General features: G+C 44.8%; 1 protein-coding gene across 1 annotated transcript in view; it reads left to right on the top strand.

Moving 5' to 3' along the window:
- Positions 1-18,310, top strand: part of EGFR (epidermal growth factor receptor) — an 810,606-nt gene that overhangs the window by 273,235 nt on the left and 519,061 nt on the right. The gene's annotated exons all lie outside the window — the stretch shown is intronic.

Genomic DNA, 18,310 nt, shown 5'->3' with positions numbered 1-18,310 from the left:
GTACAATTGTGGCATTATTCCCCCCATCTTGACTGTCAGACTACAAATACCAGAATGCAATTCAGCAAAAGGCAAAGAAATTGTCTCAGAGTGCAAAACTTTCATGGACTGACAGTAGCACGGTTTAAAAGAAATTATTTGGTTGCTGTGTGTTATGAAATATTTGAAACTTTGAGAACTCACAATGTTTTTAGGCAATGCTCAGGATTCCATTATTTGCCATGGAGCACACAGTTTTGTTAAGCAGCGTTCTCCAAGCGGTACACCCCTTACGGCGCCATCATTTTGGCATAGGCCGATTTGGCACGGGCATTCCGCCGCAGCGCACATTTCGACCTGCCTTTCTCAGCGCGAAAGCCATTTCGGCGCCATTATTTTGACACAAAGTATATTTCGACATGGCTGACATTGCAGCCATGTCTAAATGCCCTCATGCTAAATAAGATCACAGGACTGCACTGCAACAAACCTCACCAGCTCCCATTTGCGTTGCTTTTCTTTTAATGAAATTAAATTAGTTAAATTAAAAAAAACATACAGCCTTGAACCGCGGTCTGCCAGAGTTCGAGGACCTGCATTTAACCACTAGGCAAAAATGGCTTGCTGCTTCATGAGGCATACATTTCATACTTAGCCTATAATTTAGTATGTTCAGTGATAAAAGGCTAGCTATGAAACATGTGAAAATCCAAACAATAACATCATTGTAGCATTATATTTAAATGCTGCGTCTCAAACTCCTTAAGGCCAGGGTTCTCTGATAGCAGTATTCAGCATAAATGTATTTTTTTAAATTTCATTTTTTCTGTTTTATAAAAATGCGGATGCCGTGTGTTATGAGATATTTAAAACTAAGAAAACAAATGGCATTCGGACCGTGGACTGTCTGCCATTCATGCAGTAACCGGGACCGACCCTGCTACGTTTCAAAGCGAGGAAGGATCCTGCCTCCTTAGGTCATGTTTCTCTAAGTGTTCTTCTAAGGGGAGCCCCATATATTAGGCAACATGGCCATAGTGTGCTGACCTCTTTCTCACTTTGAAGCTATGCAGGTTTCGACCCAATTACTGCAGGGATGGGAAATCCACTGTTCCTCTAAAAACACCTATTTTTTTATTTTTTATTATTTGACTGGGAGACTACAAATACCAGAACGCAATTCAGCAAAAGGCAAAAAAAAGTCTGAGTGCAAAATCTTCAAGGACTGACAGTAGCAAAAAAGAAAATAATTTAGAGGCCCAGTTGGATGCTCATCCATGCAGTAACCGGGACTGACCCTGCTTAGCTTCAAAGCAGATCTGACCCTGCTTAGCTTCAAAGCAAGAAAAGGGCCGGCCCATTTGTCTAAATGGACTTGTAAAATTGGCTATTTTATCAGGAAACATGGCCTGAGGAGGCTGGCCCTGTTCTCACTTTGATGCTAAGCAGAGTCTGTCCTGGTTACTGCATGAATAGGAGATGTGGATGGTAATTGAGAATGGCCTTTGACCATGACCAGTGATGTTTCACCCACGTCCTTCATTTCTGAAAACCATGATCCTGCAATGCACCATGGGAGATATAACTATAATTTTTTTTATTTTTTATTATTGACTGGGAGACTACAAATACCAGAACGCAATTCAGCAAAAGGCAAAAAAAAGTCTGAGTGCAAAATCTTCAAGGACTGACAGTAGCAAAAAAGAAAATAATTTAGAGGCCCAGTTGGATGCTCATCCATGCAGTAACCGGGACTGACCCTGCTTAGCTTCAAAGCAGATCTGACCCTGCTTAGCTTCAAAGCAAGAAAAGGGCCGGCCCATTCGTCTAAATGGACTTGTAAAATTGGCTATTTTATCAGGAAACATGGCCTGAGGAGGCTGGCCCTGTTCTCACTTTGATGCTAAGCAGAGTCTGTCCTGGTTACTGCATGAATAGGAGATGTGGATGGTAATTGAGAATGGCCTTTGACCATGACCAGTGATGTTTCACCCACGTCCTTCATTTCTGAAAACCATGATCCTGCAATGCACCATGGGAGATATAACTATAATTCGTGGGGAAGTAGACCCCCTCTGACAATTTTTTTAACTAACCAAAGCACGGAATAACCCCAAATTTTGCATGGTGTGCGAGTCAATGCTTCGTGCCCAAGTTGTTTTAGACCTGGTCCAAATCCATCCAGTGTTTTGGGCTGTGAGCTTTGGCAAAAATTGACCTTTTTGTCTATGGGAAAATGAATGGGAAGTAGGCCGCAATTTTGGAGATTTTTTTTTTAATGCTTAATTACTTTTTTATTTTTTAACAAATCCTTACCAAACTTTGCAGTCTAGGGGGCCTGCAGACTTTTAATCATTTATGCAATTTCGTCCAAATCCGTTACTCAAATCAAAAGTTATTAACAAGGGTATTTTGAAGGGTTCCTATGTGTCTCTGACTCACCTTAACTATTGGGCAGCTATCGCTACCCTATAATGTATCTGATTACAATATTTAGTTAGCTTGCAAGTTGCTTTACAGAAGACAAGTCTATCTCAGATACCCAAATGAAAGTGTTTCTAGGTGTATAGCTGAATTAAAAATGTGGCTTAGGAACAGCACATTTTTCAAATCCATAATATCTGCAGGAAAACCACAGTGCACCTGCCCTAATCCCTGCTGTACATGTTTTTATTCTGTGTGTCAGATCTTCTGTGGTATTCAGATAGATTCATGTGCACGGTTATGTGGCACGATTGCAGTTGCAATTTAGAAGAGAGGATATGTAAAAGTGCAAGTAATCAGTAATCCACAGAACATGTTCTCCCCATGGATGTTATTTGTGTGTATGATAGATTTTGACATTTTTCACCCAGGATGCAATTCTAGTGACCATGTTTAGAGTATGCTGCATAAGTGGCAAACTAATGGTATGGGGGACAGAGGGGACCAAATGGCATTGGTGGATAAACGCAGTCTTTTGGCTATATATCCTCCTACTCTACAATACGAGGTTGATGATTTGCTAGAAGCATGTGCATGTCACTTCCTGACATGTGCAGAGCTTTTCATATTAGCTGGCCACGGTGTCAATCTTTTTACAAGAATTGGCAGCTGTCTTGTTTTCTCATATTATTGAGACTGCCATTCTTTGATGTGAGATGTATCATTTATTTCTCTGAAATTAGTCTTCCTCCACTTTACACGTTTCCTATCAGATTGTCTTCCGCTGCTTGCAAAAGTGTGCTCAAAGCTCAGTTCTCAGTGACCTAGATTTGAACTCTTAAGTGTTGGTTTGTGCTGGTGTAAAGAGACTGCATTTCAGCCAAACAGTTGATGTAGAAAGGCCTTGTGATACATGGCAATGCAATATAGCACCTCATCCTTTTTAATATCACTGGAAACTAAAGGTATCTATTGAGCAGTGACCATATGATCCATTCATAATTTACGACCGAAAACTGACATGGTGACTAGAGAAGGTATATGGTGTTATGCAGGCATTGGCAAGAGCAGACTAGATGGGTCTGTTTAGCTTTCCTTTCGGTATGTATGCAGTTAGTAATGAATACATAATATAGTCATAATTTAAGGGTACAAATAGAACTAGAGACAGAGGTATGTTGAATTGTGCTGTTCCAGGCAAGAACCGTAGCGTATTATACGGGTAACCAGGGCTCCAGATAAGAATTGTAAGTGGGGACATTTTGCTCCCGATTTTTTTAAAGTTTCAAGTAAAAGTATTGTTTTCCAAATGGGAATACTTTTTAGGTAAATAAAAATATTTATTGACCTCTACAACAGATAGCCTCTTTGCCATCCATACTTGTTTCACGTCGAAATTCAGGGAAATTAAAGATTATTTTAACATTAAAATCTCTTTTCAGATCAGGCAGTAATAACAGAAGAGCTCCTTCGCGTGGCACTTCTGTGCTCATGCCACTGATCTAAACAGATCCTTAGATCTGGGTGTGTGGAATCATGAGGGCAGACCCGAGTGGGTCCATTGTTTGCTATTTTTTGTTGTGCTTTGTGCTCTAGCACCTTGAAGTGTCTTGTGTGCTAGATGGAATTACCAATAAAGACCTCAGACCATATAACCAGACAGACTCAAAGAATACGGCAAAGTACTACTTTATTCTCAATTTAATAAAGAAGGGTCAACTGGCAGACAGCGGACTGATGCTTGCACACTCGCACACAAACTTGATTACACAGAGGTCTTATACCCCAATATGTGTCATCTATGATCTCATCCTACGGGCAAACCATAAAACCTATTAGCAGGAGGGATTGGTTAGGGTAACATATCTACTTATAGAATGTATACAGGTTAGTACTTCATTGGCTGTCTCTTAGCTGTGAGGCACACCTCAAATTACCTCTAAATACATATAATACTGATTATATCAAACAAAATGGCAGCGGATTGGTCTATGTAACATTGTACAGCAGGTTGCCCTGTAGACCCACTGATTGGTTGGCATTCTCACCCAACCATGGACTTTCAGCTGAGCTAGAAGCACATAAGTGAAACGAAACCCTATTGCTTGAATCACGTCAGATTACTCCCCACTTTCCCAATTAGTCCATCATCTTTCATCAGTTTGGCCATGAGCCAAAGTTTCCCCTCTGCAGTTGACCTTGTAGCCTGCTCTCTGTTCTGGGACATTCAAGGGAGTGAAAGCACATCACTATCTTCATCCGAAGCATAATGAATAACCCTTGTTTTCGACTTCTGAGTCACATGTGAAGAGACCAATAATGCGTCCATTTCCACCTCTTTTTTTACTTATATTTGATTTAATTATTATACTGAGTGTCATTGCTCTTCTTGGCCTCTAGATACTTCCTCACTCTACCTTATATAGACTTGATGCACTTTTAATTGTCCAATACTTGGCTCTTGCAGCTGTTTTCTTTTTATTTAATCTAAGAGAAATATGTCTTGTGCGTGGTTTATCTGTCTGCCTCCCTTCATGCTTTGCAGCTATTCCTTATAAATAGCATTCTTGATCACAAGCCAACATAGACTCCTCTTTGTCTTGCACACAAAGCTATTCTTCTAGCGTCTCTGGGACCTGCAACCCTGGTCTGTTTCTGAGGTAGCTGAATTGAATCTTAACACAAGCCGGCATCTACTTTCCCATTATGGGCATTCTAGCCACGTTATATGTATATATTCCTCTAAAGCAAGCTTCTATATATCTCATCTACCTTGCGTTACTGTCTATTTACACTTATTGGTCAGTAAGCTACTTTGTCTTCTTTTGCATTCATGATTACAAGCCGACATATACTTTCCAATTATGGCTATCCTAGCCACGTTATATATATTCCTCTAAAACAAGCTTCTATATATCTCATCTGCCTTGCCTTACTGTGTATTTACATTTATTGCTCAGCAAGTTAATTTGTCTTCTTTTGCATTCATGATTACTTCTCTTATCACTTGAGTTACATCGTTACTCTTCAGTATTTTCTTACTGTTTCAGTATGGCTTTGTATATTTGCTTCTTTATGACAGCACTCTTCCAATATCTGATTTCACTCAGCGCTCCATGCTGTCCAATGGTGCATGCTGACATCCTTCCACGTGGCATCCTTCCACACTTTCAGTGCAAGGGTACATTCAATACGGTTGTCTGAGTGCATATCGTCTCTCGAACACTCTATGCAGTATAGGCACAGCACATGGGGTCCCATAAAGAGCCTTTCTTCTGCTGTTCCAGTATAGCGGCGGTGAGGGGGTGGGAGTTAGGGATAATGCATCCAACTGCTCCTCTACAGCTTATTTCCCTATTTTAGGTAGTATAATTGCATGGGATTCCACTAAGCTAACTGGTTGTGAGTTACCATTAGGGTGATTAGAATGGGGACTACCATGAGCACTTTCTAAAGTTTCTGCCACTGCTTATCTATATAATTTCCCTTTCCAAAGACAATAGGAGAAACCAATCTAATCACGGCTTAACGGATAACATGAGCCTGATATGCTCCACAAGTGTATGAATTGCATTACATGACTGCCTCTACACACCAAAGCACTTGTCTTATCTACTTCGATTAAAGGAACAGCGATTCATTACTGCTACACTCTTCACAAGCTCACATCCATGCACAGCTGAACTTGCTGTGACCTAAGGAACGGTCGGGAGAAGGTTCCCTGGTACAGTTTTCAAGCTGCTGCACGCGACCAACCTCGTTCTCATAAAAAATGTAAATGCATCAATATTAACGGCAACCTCATAATGGTGCTGCAAACAAAGGCATAGATCTCTTTCAGGCCATAAAATATTGTCTGCCAGAACCTCCAATCACACACCAATAGCAAAATGTGACACCATAAATAACTTCCTTATCAACAAAATCACGAAAATCAGGGTGCAAATTGAACAAAGCACTCTCCCTTAACCTCGCTCCCCACTGATAACCTCATAATTGGTCTAAATTCAGGCCAATATCAGTCACGGAGCTCTCCAACTTCCTCTCAAACCTTAAACCTACCGCATACGATGATGGAACCCTCTCTCTTCCATCATCAAAAAAATCCAGGGCCAGACACTCCTTCTCACCTTCAAATCGTCAATGCCTGTCTCTCACAAGGGATCTTTCCTACATCTCCTAAAACAGGCGTAATTAATTCACCTTCTTCTTAAAAGATCTAATCTGCATCTGGGGACCTCACAGATCACTGCTCGATCAAGCTGGATTTCGACTAGATTCAATACTGAACTACCAAACATGCAGGTTAGTGACAATCTGCCCCATCTACCAGACAGGATGCATGCTTCTGGTTCCTACTCAACCTTACCACTATCTTCAAAACTGTTGGCCTCACACCACAAATCACATTTTCCATGATAGTGATGGGGATCCCAGATGCTATACTGGTTTGCTCCCTACCTATTTGCGGTACCTTTATTAGCGCCTTCCCCATTCCCTTTGAGCCCTACGGTGGCTCAAATGGGAATGGGGAATGGCTTTTTCAATGGGGACTTACCGGTCCCGCAAAGGTCGGAATAGACCAGTAATTCCCCATTGAACGAGGGCAGACTCGGTACCGGTATTGGAGGTAGTCATGGCGCTAATCGCGCCATGATTACCTCCAAACTCGGAATGAGGCCCATTGTGTCCTTGAACCTAGGTGGAATCGTCGTTGAATCAGTTGTTAATGTATGGTGTCCACCACCAGATCCCACTTTGCTCGTGCTATATATCCACACATAAATGCAAGAATACCTGAAGGGAGGATGCGACAGCGAAAGCGTGGGATGCATTTTCTTTCACTGGTGGACTCTAATCGCCATGACAGCTGAACCAACGCAGGCAATTAGCAGTACTCTGGGCTCGGATTACAGAGTGTGAGGGGATTCGGCTTAGTGTATGACTTGAATTGCCTGATTAAAATTAAATAGTCAATACTTTTGTAAAATTAAACTACCCATGTTTTGAAGTGAAATGTGCACATCAATTTCAGAAACATGCATTTTAGTCCTACTTTAGAAAATACAAGGTTGGTTTCAGAACGCACGTGCAAAAATAGCTTTAGTAAGTAAGCCACTCCACCTGGATTCTAGTACCCGTTACTTGATTTCTAAAAGCCCTGAATGTGAAATATGAAAAATAAAAAATAATTTGCACTTGTAAAATGATTTTCAGTCTCGAAAAAGGGAGGGTAGACCATACAGGGTTGTAGGCATCTCTTGCCGGGGTTTCTGTCCACTGTATCAGTTGGAATTTGGGGCAGCACTTGGCATGGGATGGCTTTACCTGTTAGACAATGCATTTCATAGGGTAACTTGCCAAGCAAATGATAGCAAGATTGGGGAATGTGTGTCAGGTATTGGCACATTGTCAAGTACCGGCAAGGGAATGCCTTATGTATGGTAACTACAGCAGGCATATGAAGGCATAATTTGGGCATATTGGGCTGAATTTCAGATGTGTCAGGTAAAACCTATTGGCGTTGCCAATGCTTGCTTATGTCAGTTTTGAGGATAGCCATTTTCATGCATGTTCCTGTTGCAATGTGCCTTTTAAATCAGAGGTGTACTGATAATACAATTTAAAAACAAATGGGCAGTTAATTTCCAAACAACAGAACACCAGTCATGACTTACATCCTCAGGTTTTGGTCTTAAAATGTTCAATTATTTAAAATATGCAAAGATAAAGAACACCACGTTTAAACCATGTGCACACATTAATCAAGTTATCATCCAGGCAGCTGTGATGAAAATAGGTTATGCGACTCACACACCGTCAACATCTGCAGTGCCGGCATGCAACACAACACTGCTCATAGCCATCTAATGCAGTTATTCTCGGCGTGAAGATGTTTATGTGTGCCCCTCAATTAACATGTATTGACTACTAAATAAAACCATTGTTCGCAGTAGTAAAGATCCTTAATGTCCCGGAATACAGATGCTCCAGAGAAAAAGGGGGGGGGGGGTAAGGGGGTACATGTGTCTACAACACATCAGAAATCAGAAATGCACTGCATCGCCCCGCACGCCATGAGAGGCTGACGGTCTCCCGTGATGCTCTGTCATGCTGGGAAAAAGGCCCCGGGGGCTCGCAAAAGGGTGGGTGCATTGCCCGATTGCTGCCCTGCCGGCAGGGCAAAAGTCGAGGCTACACGCGGGGGACGGAGTCCCCCCACTTTATTCAAAGGGTGGACTCAGTCCCCCCAAACCCCCAGCTAAAATGAGAAACATTGAATATATGATTTAAAGCCACCCTCGCGGGGATCAATCTGCAGTCGTTAGGTTTGTGGGCCGGACGCTTCATGACTGTACTATATAAAACTTGAGGAAAAATAGCAAGCAACTAAAGGTGAAATGTCCCATTTCGGGACTGCAAGTCCCAGGGAAAACATTTGTATTGGTTCTTGAAGTTTGACACACCTTTAGAGTTTTCAAAAACACTATAAGAAGAAAATATCCTCTCTTCGTTTTGTCTGCGTGTTGATTTTTATGAAAAGCAAATAAAAAGCAAATGCTATTCGTCCTGCTAATTTCTGGCGACGTCACATCCCATTGCGTTTGTTGAGGAGTCCTCCCACTTTAATTTTTAGGACTTGACCCCTCACTGCCGGGCTCCTGACTGTGAGAAGGTTTCCCCTAGGAAGTGCAGGGAAGTCTACACATGTACAGCTCAGAGAAGCCCGTGGCTAGTCGCAAGGTCCCTCCGCCTGTGGTCTGCATTGCTATCCCCCATGGCTTGCTGGCTATGTCAAGGACACGTTCCCTAATGATGGCATGAGTCGGGTCATCAGGTTACACACACCACTATGAATGCCTGGAGACTATTCAGGCGCCTGCCTATTTGTGTAATATTAAAGAGTGGCCCTCGCATCACTGACGTCACTGACTGCCATATGCACTAGGGCTATGATTTTCGTAATATGGCCTTCTTTGTTACAAAGCAAGGAGTGCAGTCAATTCATTTACTAGGTGTTTGACTCTTGGCTGGATTTATATCGAGCTAGTCGGTGACAGATACATTTATCACTTTGTAAACAACGGAAACATGGGTTTTGTGTGCTTCATATTCAACTACAGACTGCCAAACCAATCATTCTATTACATGATGTATAACCTGACAATAGATGGATAAGCATACAGACAATATGGCTCATCTCATGGTAGGTTTAACACTGGCCTTTCCTGGGCAGGTACGTGAATAGAATAGCACTCCTATTAACCCAACTCCCCTCCTGACTACTCCCAGGAGTATCGGGTATGTATGTTTCAATCTTGGAATGTATGTTTCACTCTAAAGGGGTGCAGCATAAAGTGATACTGGAAGGAGTAGTGTGCCCTTTTCCAGTTGTAGGTGAACTCATGTCTCCATGTTTTGAATGGATATGGCGGGGATACACACCAATTTATATAGGGTTATGTGGGCTTCGACCAACCAGTAAACATTGGCTAGGAGGGCAACAGGCAAAAAGGTCTAACCCAGACCAGTATTTAACAAAGTAAATTTTCTGTAGGGTTCTCATCATACCAGATTTGACATGGCTTATTTTGAGATTTTTATGTGCTTACAATGAATCCATATCGTTCGTTAATTCCAATTGTTGATGTTTGGAGCATGTGAGACGGAGATGCTGACAGAGAGACAAAGCGAGAGAAAGAGTTAGAGAGAAAGAGAGATAGAAAGAGAGAGCGAAAGAGGGGGAGAGAGGAGAAATAAGAGAGGGAGAAAAAGAGAGTGTGCCTGTGTGTCTGTGTGTGTGATGGTGTGGGGATGGGGCTCGGGCCTGTTTTCTTCACAGGCTTCAGTATCCTACTAGCACTGTGTGACGAATCAACTTCCGGGGCACCAGTGTTCCAGGGATGAATATCGGTTTCTAAACCATCAATCAACCCCACACCTCTAGTACACCAGAAGGGATCCGAACATATTGGAACACAATTAAATTATAAACCTCCTTGTCCAATTTTGATAACATGGACAGAACGGCAGGCTTATCTCCACAAGGTCATGGATCGTTGGTTAGTTGCAACACAGCGAAAATACAATTATTACCCAATGATAAAAGGGACTGCCTGGTCAAGATTGTATAAAAAATATCTACTTTATTATCATTACAACAGACAGTTCTAGCGCATAGCAAAATACAACCCACACTGTAAAGGAACACAGAAGACAGACAGTTTCACGAAGGAAAGGGATGCAATCTGCATATTGACAGGAGGGTAGTCGGTAAAGCAATCAGTCTTAAATGTTCAAGGTTATTTGGTTTCAGCAGCAAAGGAGCAAGGGGTCGTAGATGTCACTATGGGCCTTTGGAGAAGGACCATGGGGACAAAACCATACTGTACCTGGTTCTTGAGATGTTCTTGATGCTTGACAGCGTAGAGTTGGTCTCAGGACGTTTTGCAGCTTCTGCAAAAGAGTTCAAGACAGAGACAGCTGTGGGTATCAGGCGGCAGGCAGTTCGGCAAGCGAGACTGGACGTACAGTTGCAGGCTGGCCTACACGGCAGCTCAGGGTCTAGAATCATTGTCTCTGTGCTGGTTGACAGATCTGGAACCCTGGTTGAGGCGTCTTGGGTGGCTTTGGGGACTGCAGCATGACAACAGTCAGTGGTGCAGCGGATCGTGGTTCTAGGTCTCGACTGCCTCAAAAATGTCCTTAAAAGATTGACGCTGGTTGATGCTTGTGTGGCACTCCTCCTAGCTTCTTCATATGGCTCATGACGTCCTTTCAAGGCAGACGGTCCAAAGCTGAGGAGAGCGTTTGCAGTCAACGGCCTTGTCTTTTGTTCTAAGACTCTCTGGCCCTTCCCACCTAGGAAGCTTGCTGGCAGAAACTAGCAGGGCATGCTGTGTGCTGGCTGGGTACCGGTTGTGGAGCTTCTGGACGGGTCCTCTGAGTCTGGTATCTCCCTCTGTTCCCTGGGAGATGTTTAGCAGAAGGGTCTTGTTTCCCTCTTGGAAATCCTGGCCTTCCTTCACTGGCGGAAGCTGTAAGGTAGACTGTACCTTCAGCAAGCGTCCAATGCTGAGTTCTTCTTTCCTGCTTCTGTTGAAGCTTTCAGCTGATCTGCTAAGTGAGGGGCTCAGCCATCTTCTAAAGCCAAATGGGCCCCAGTGATTGGTGCAGGCTAAGCCTACATTAAGGAATCAATCCGGGTCCTCACCAACAATCTTCTGTTATGCGTGAGGTCAGGACCAGAGTGCTTTGCAACAGGAAAGGTAAGGGAGGACACCATGTACTCCTAAGTCCCACCCATATTCCTGTTTGTTGTAGATCAAAGTGTCTCTCTGGTTAACTGAGCCTTCTGTGGTTCTTGATCAAAGCACAGGCCTCCCTTGAATTTCTGTCTCCCTCAAATCATATACTTCATCCCTCTGAAAGGGAGTTTGCCTACTGTAAACAGTTGTCCCAGATATGATGCTCACTGCCCTTCATAAAGAAGGTTGGAAACTAGCTTCATGTTGACACATTGCATATCAAAGAGGTGTTAGCCCTGCCTTCCTGTTGTCTGTCCCGTGAACAAGCCCCTTTAACAAGCTTGCCTCAATTAATTCTCATCAGTATGTGCTGCAATCAGCAGTTGAGAAAATAGGAAGGCAGATCCATGGAGCTTTTGATTTTTTAATTAGGCTGCCGATGGCCGGAGGAAGGTGTTGCCTTCCCCCTTCTTGAGATGCTTTGATGTACCCATGGCTGTCACATTCCAGCTGAACATGACGGGGAGGACGGCTCCTCTAGGCTGTGTTTTCACGGAGTACACCTGACTATGTATTTTGTGCGGTGAGCAGGGATAATGTGTGCAGAATGGCCTCACACATTTTCGGAGTTTGATCTCCCATCATTAATTTTAATTTAAAAAAAATCAAAAAAGCCCAGGAGAGCGCCCACTCCCCGTGTGGATGGTCGAATTCCTCACACACTGAAAGGTCCATCAGGCATCTGTGAGATTGTTCTGTTGGACTTTAGGGGCCCTGCTTCCTATGGACTTTGAGCCCAGTCATTAGTTTTACATATTTGATCCAATGGGTTTAAATAAGCAGCAGTTAAGATGTGCAATGTGAAAAAGGTGTAGATACGTAAACCTTCCTCACTTGAAGCCCACAACTGTGTTCACATCAAGGTCACGACTCAGAATCTAGAGTATGTGAGCCATAGTTCTCATCCAGACCCCCACAGAGAATATCTCTAGAGTACCTGAGCTATGGTTCATAACCGGGTCCCCACACAGACTATCTATAGAGTACCTGAGCCATGGTTCACATCGAGGTCCCCACATAGAATATCTCTAGAGTACCTGAGCCATTGTTCACATCCAGACCCCCACACAGAATATCTCTAGAGTACCCGAGCCATGGCTCACGTCCAGCTCCCCACACAGAATATTTCTAGAGTACCTGACCCATGGTTCACGTCCAGGTCCCCACGCATAATGTCTCTAGAGTACCTGAGCCATGGTTCACGTCAAGGTCCCCACATAGAATATCTCTAGAGTACCTGAGCCATTGTTCACATCCAGACCCCCCACACAGAATATCTCTAGAGTACCTGAGCCATGGCTCACATCCAGCTCCCCACACAGAATATCTCTAGAGTACCTGACCCATGGTTCACGTCCAGGTCCCCACACATAATGTCTCTAGAGTACCTGAGCCATGGAATATCTCTGGAGTACCTGAGCTATGGCTCACATCCAGGTGCCCACACAGAATACATCTAGAGTACCTAAGCCATGGTCACATCCAGGTCCCGACACAGAATATCTCTAAAGTTCCCGACTCATGGTTCATGCCCAGACCCCCACAGAGAATATCTCCAGAGTACCTGAGCCATGGTTCCTGTCCAGACCCCCACAGAATATCTCTAGAGTGCCTGAGTTTGTGTTCACGTCCAGACCCCCACACAGAATATCTCTAGAGTACCTGAGCTATGGTTCACGTCCAGACACTGACACAGAATATCTCTAGAGTACCTGATCTATCGTTCACATCCAGGTCCCCACACAGAATATGTCTAGAGTAGCTGAGCTATGGTTCATGTCCAGACCCCCACACAGAATATCTCTAGAGTAGATGAGCTATGGTTCACATCCAGACCCGACACAGAATATCTCTAGAGTACCTGAGCCATGATTCATGTCCAGACCCCCATACAGAATACCTCTAGAGTACCTGAGCTATGTTTCATGTCCAGACCCCCACACATAATATCTCTAGAGTACCTGAGCTATGGTTCACGTCCAGACCCCACCAGAATATCTCTAAAGTTCCCGACTCATGGTTCATGTCCAGGTCCCCACACCAGGCAGATTGCCTTTTTCTTTTTCTTTAAGGGCATAACGACTTCATAGACCTTTTGCCTGTACCCAGAGTCATGGTCTCTGAAGACCTCATTCAGAGCCCTTGCTGCGCTCAGGCCTTTAACATGGTCCTCAGGACCCATGATTCCTGCTATGGCCCTTGAGCTAGCTCTATAAAGCTTAATTATGCTTCAGTTATGACTTCCCAAGTCTGCTGCTTGGGCCAGCATAGAGCACAACTCCGTCTGCCACTGCAGTATTTAATTAAAGCCAGGGTAAGCTTTTGAAATTCCTTATACACTTGAGAGCAAGAATATGTATGGTATTGCCTCTTTTAAAGCCCAAAATGAAAAAGGTTTTTAGATGCATTTTATTTAACTGCGTAAACTATTCTTCTGCAACACATTAGACGCTGCATGTTAGTTTTTTAAAATCCAAACGGATTCTTCATTAGTTATATGTGCCAGCAACTGGAAGATCTCTTTCATTTCATTAAGCAAGAGGCCAGGTATTTAAGTGGGTAACAGTGTATGGCCATGTATTATAAGGAATAAAATATCCGCTTCCATACATAAAAAGGACATTGCAGGTCACCTCAGAGTTCTGTGACATTTCAGCCTTGTTCCTCTATTCGGAACCCTTCTGTGACTTGCAATATCCTTATAACATACGATAGGGGGTTACTTTATCCCATATAGTTCACCAGTAACGCATATCCATCTTATGCAATAAGAACATTTCATTACTCAGCCCAAATTGTTATTTAGATATGTTGATCAAAAACACTCAAATGCAATTTAAAACTCCAGCAAAATATACATAATAGGAAACAAAGGGACCCCTATCTGTACACATTCAATGTGTGTGAGCATAGTGTGGCAGCATGAAAGGCTGCCATTGGTCTCCTTCAATGACCACGAGCTTACTGTGATTAAAAGTAAACACTGCTCCAAACAGTCTCTGTGCCTGATTTTCCCTGGCCAAACGTTTGCAAGTGCATTAGGTCAACGCAGCTCATAATTAGAGGCAAAAAGGATACAATCGCACAAGGACTGCTCAATAGCTGAAAGTAAAATGTATCCGCTTAGTGATTCAAAGAGGTGTTCCAATGGAATTCAGCAGTAAATAGTAGCCCTTGGTAGATTGAGGTTGGTCTCTGGGGAAAATGCATAAATAATAGTTCTATGAAGCATTGGAAATCGATTGCAAATACGGTGACTATGAGAAATACGAAAGATTGTAAAGTTAGGAGTAAAAGAATTTTTAGGCAGTAAAAATGTAAGTCCAATTCCCAATGAGAGTATTTTATAAGCGAGTTAAAATAAGTTTGAAGTGGAAAACGTAAATGTTTTTGTAATAATGATTTCATGCACATTAAAAGATGCATGTTTACTTCTTCCAATCAGGCACTTCCTGTGGTAGTATGTGCACTACTGGTCCAAACCTTTCATGGAGTATATGGGTGAAAGCCGGGGCACAAGGTTCAACGTGTCTGTTTAGAATTTTTTGTTGGGTGTATTTTTACAATCTATTTTTATTTTTTGTATTTTCCTATTTATAGGGAGTGTAATCGGCCAATACACGCCTTATCTGTAGGGCTGATTGTAAATGAAGCCAGATCATGCACCACTGTCTCGAACCTATCATTCTAGACTAGCAGGGTAATTCATAGATTTCAGCGCAGAGGCATCGCACGCGAGCAGCGCTGAGAGGGAGCGTGCGCCAGCGTGCGCCAGCCATGTGCGCTAAACAGCATTCTGGCGCACCGCGTATTCATGGAATTGACAAGCCATTTTGAGCGCTGGCACAGAGAACATCCCGTAGCGCCAGTTACGCCCCCAAGAATGCCCCTTGTGCAAGGAAAAACCATTGAAATCCCCAATGCAGCGCAAAGGGCCGCGCTAACCCTGGACCAGCCAACAGGGCCGCTACACTGAAATCGCGTGAACGGGGAACGAGTATTCCTGGAGTGTGCGGGTACTTTCAGACGCGATTCCGCTTGCAGAGTGGGGTACGTGTATTCTGAGGGGTGCGCGGGTACTTTCACACGCGATTTTGCTTGCAGATCGGGGTACGTGTATCCAGAGGGGTGCGCTGGAAGTCTCACACGCGATAGGCCTTGGGCGAGCGGGGTACGTGTATTTCTGGGGTGCGCTGGTACTTTCACATGCGATTCCGCTTGCAGAGCGGGGTACGTGTATTCTGAGGGGTGCGCGGGTACTTTCACGTGTGATTTTGCTTGCAGAGCGGGGTACGTGTATCCAGTGGGGTGTGCGGGGAGTCTCACATGCGATAGGCCTTGGGCGAGCGGGGTACGTGTATTTCTGGGGTGCGCAGGGAGTTTCACATGCGATTTCGCTTGCAGAGCGGGGTACGTGTATCCAGTGGGGAGCACGGGGAGTCTCACACGCGATAGGCCTTGGGCGAGCAGGGTACGTGTATTTCTGGGGTGCGCGGGTACTTTCACATGCGATTTCGCTTGCAGAGCGGAGTATGTGTATTCTGAGTGGTGCGCGGGTACTGTCACATGCGATTTCTCTTGCAAAGCGGGATACGTGTATCCAGTGGGGTGCGCGGGGCGTCTCACATGCGATAGGCCTTGGGCGAGCAGGGTATGTGTATTTCTGGGGTGCACGGGTACTTTTACATGCGATTTTGCTTGCAGAGCGGGGTACGTGAATTCAGTGGGGTGCGCGGGGTGTTTCACACGTGAATTGGCAGTGTGAGTCCTCCCAGGTGTGCCCTCTACCCCCTCCACAGCCCCTGCAGGCAGCCCACACCACAGGGGACTAACCCTGCACCCCTGGTCATGTCCCGCAGCCAGCCCATCCACCATGGGCATGCCCGACAGCCAGGCCACATGTCACCTTGCACTAGTGATCACCAACTCATGTCACTTTGCACCCCCACACCCCCAGCATTGACGGGCACCTGCCAGCAGGCCTCGACTCATGTCCCCCTGAACCCCCACCCACCCAGCATTGACGGGCACCTGCCAGCAGGCCCCGACTCATGTCCCCCTGCTCCCCCACCCCACCAGCATTGACGGGCACCTGCCAGCAGGCCTCGACTCATGTCCCCCTGAACCCCCACCCACCCAGCATTGACGGGCACCTGCCAGCAGGCCCCGACTCATGTCCCCCCAACACGTCATAAACATGCCCAATAATGGGCCTCATGTCCACCAAAATCCCACAGCACGCCACCCCAGTCTTGAGACGCTATGAATTTCCCTATCCACCCCACACTGACATGTCTATCTCATGACACAAACCAAAAGTCAACTATGCACATCAACACATGTCTGTTACACACACACACACTGGGTGCCATTGAATGTGTAAACCCACATTTTGACATGCATGAACCCAATGAGCGAATCCCACACATGGAAGTAAAATATCTAAATGTATTATGCACAAAATGAATGTAATGAAAGAAATGAAAGCATAAAAAAATTTCAAACATGAAATGAAATGCATGTCCAAAACATAATAAAATAAAATGTAGAACCAATCCAAAAAAATCCAAAAGAAAAATCGTCCAAACTCTCCGTCCACCAAAGCAAATCCAAAGGAAACGTAAAATCTAAAATCCATTGATCCATGGTGATTTCCCCCAAAAAAGTTCTCAAAAATCCAATGTTCAACTATGTACAACAAATTTTCAAAGGGTCCATGAGCCCAACGAAAGAAATGAAACCTATCAAAGAAACTACCTAACAAATAACTATATACAAAAGTGTGGGGTATAGTCCAATCACCCCAAAATAAAGCAAAATGAAAATGAAACCTAACACTAAAAACTATATACAATGGTGGCGGGCTAGTCCGACGGCTCACTTTCCGATTTCCCGGGCCAGGGCATCATCGAACTCCTGCTCTCTGTCCTGGAGGCAGTCCTCTTCCATGGCCCGAGTGTTCGCAGGGACGATGCCATGTTCAACTCCAACTCCCTGCGAATTTCCTCGAGGCACTTGGCCCGCCTCAGCACCCTCCACATGGAGTTCTCCGCCCCTGACCATTGTGAGCCCTGCCTCTTCCGTCCACCGCCGCTCTGCACCTATGGCCTGGCCCAACCGCTGCCACATGGAAGACACTCCCAATCCTGGGTCCTCCTGCCCTCTGGCCGATGCCTGCCTCTCAGATGTTGATCACCCCGAGCCATCATCTCTCCCACCTTGTTGTTCCTGCTGCTGTGCCCTCCTCCAGCTGGGGTGCAGTTGTTGTGGTGGCCACCCCTGCTGGACGTCCGACTCCCGACTGTGGCAGGGATATGTCCACCAGCCTGGCCGCTGGGTCAGAGGCAGCTCCACATGCTACCCAAGTGATACATGGGTGGGAAGATGGCATGGAGGATGACTGGCGCATAGGGGGTTCAGGTGAGGAGGGGTTGGAAGAAGGTCCAGCACACAGAGGAATCCAGCACTGGTGACCCATCCCAGTAGGTCAACGCGATCAAAGAGGCATCCGAGATGACGTGCAGTGTCTTCACGAAAATACTGCAGTTAACCTTGCATGTCCTGTTGATGCAACGCTTTCCCAGCCAGGACAGGCTCAA

Source organism: Ambystoma mexicanum, chromosome 2q (assembly GCF_040938575.1).
Source record: "Ambystoma mexicanum isolate Mex_15411 chromosome 2q, UKY_AmexF1_1, whole genome shotgun sequence".
NCBI classification, from domain to species: domain Eukaryota; kingdom Metazoa; phylum Chordata; class Amphibia; order Caudata; family Ambystomatidae; genus Ambystoma; species Ambystoma mexicanum.
Note: the sequence above shows the minus strand (reverse complement) of the source record. Positions and strands in the feature narration are given on the sequence as shown.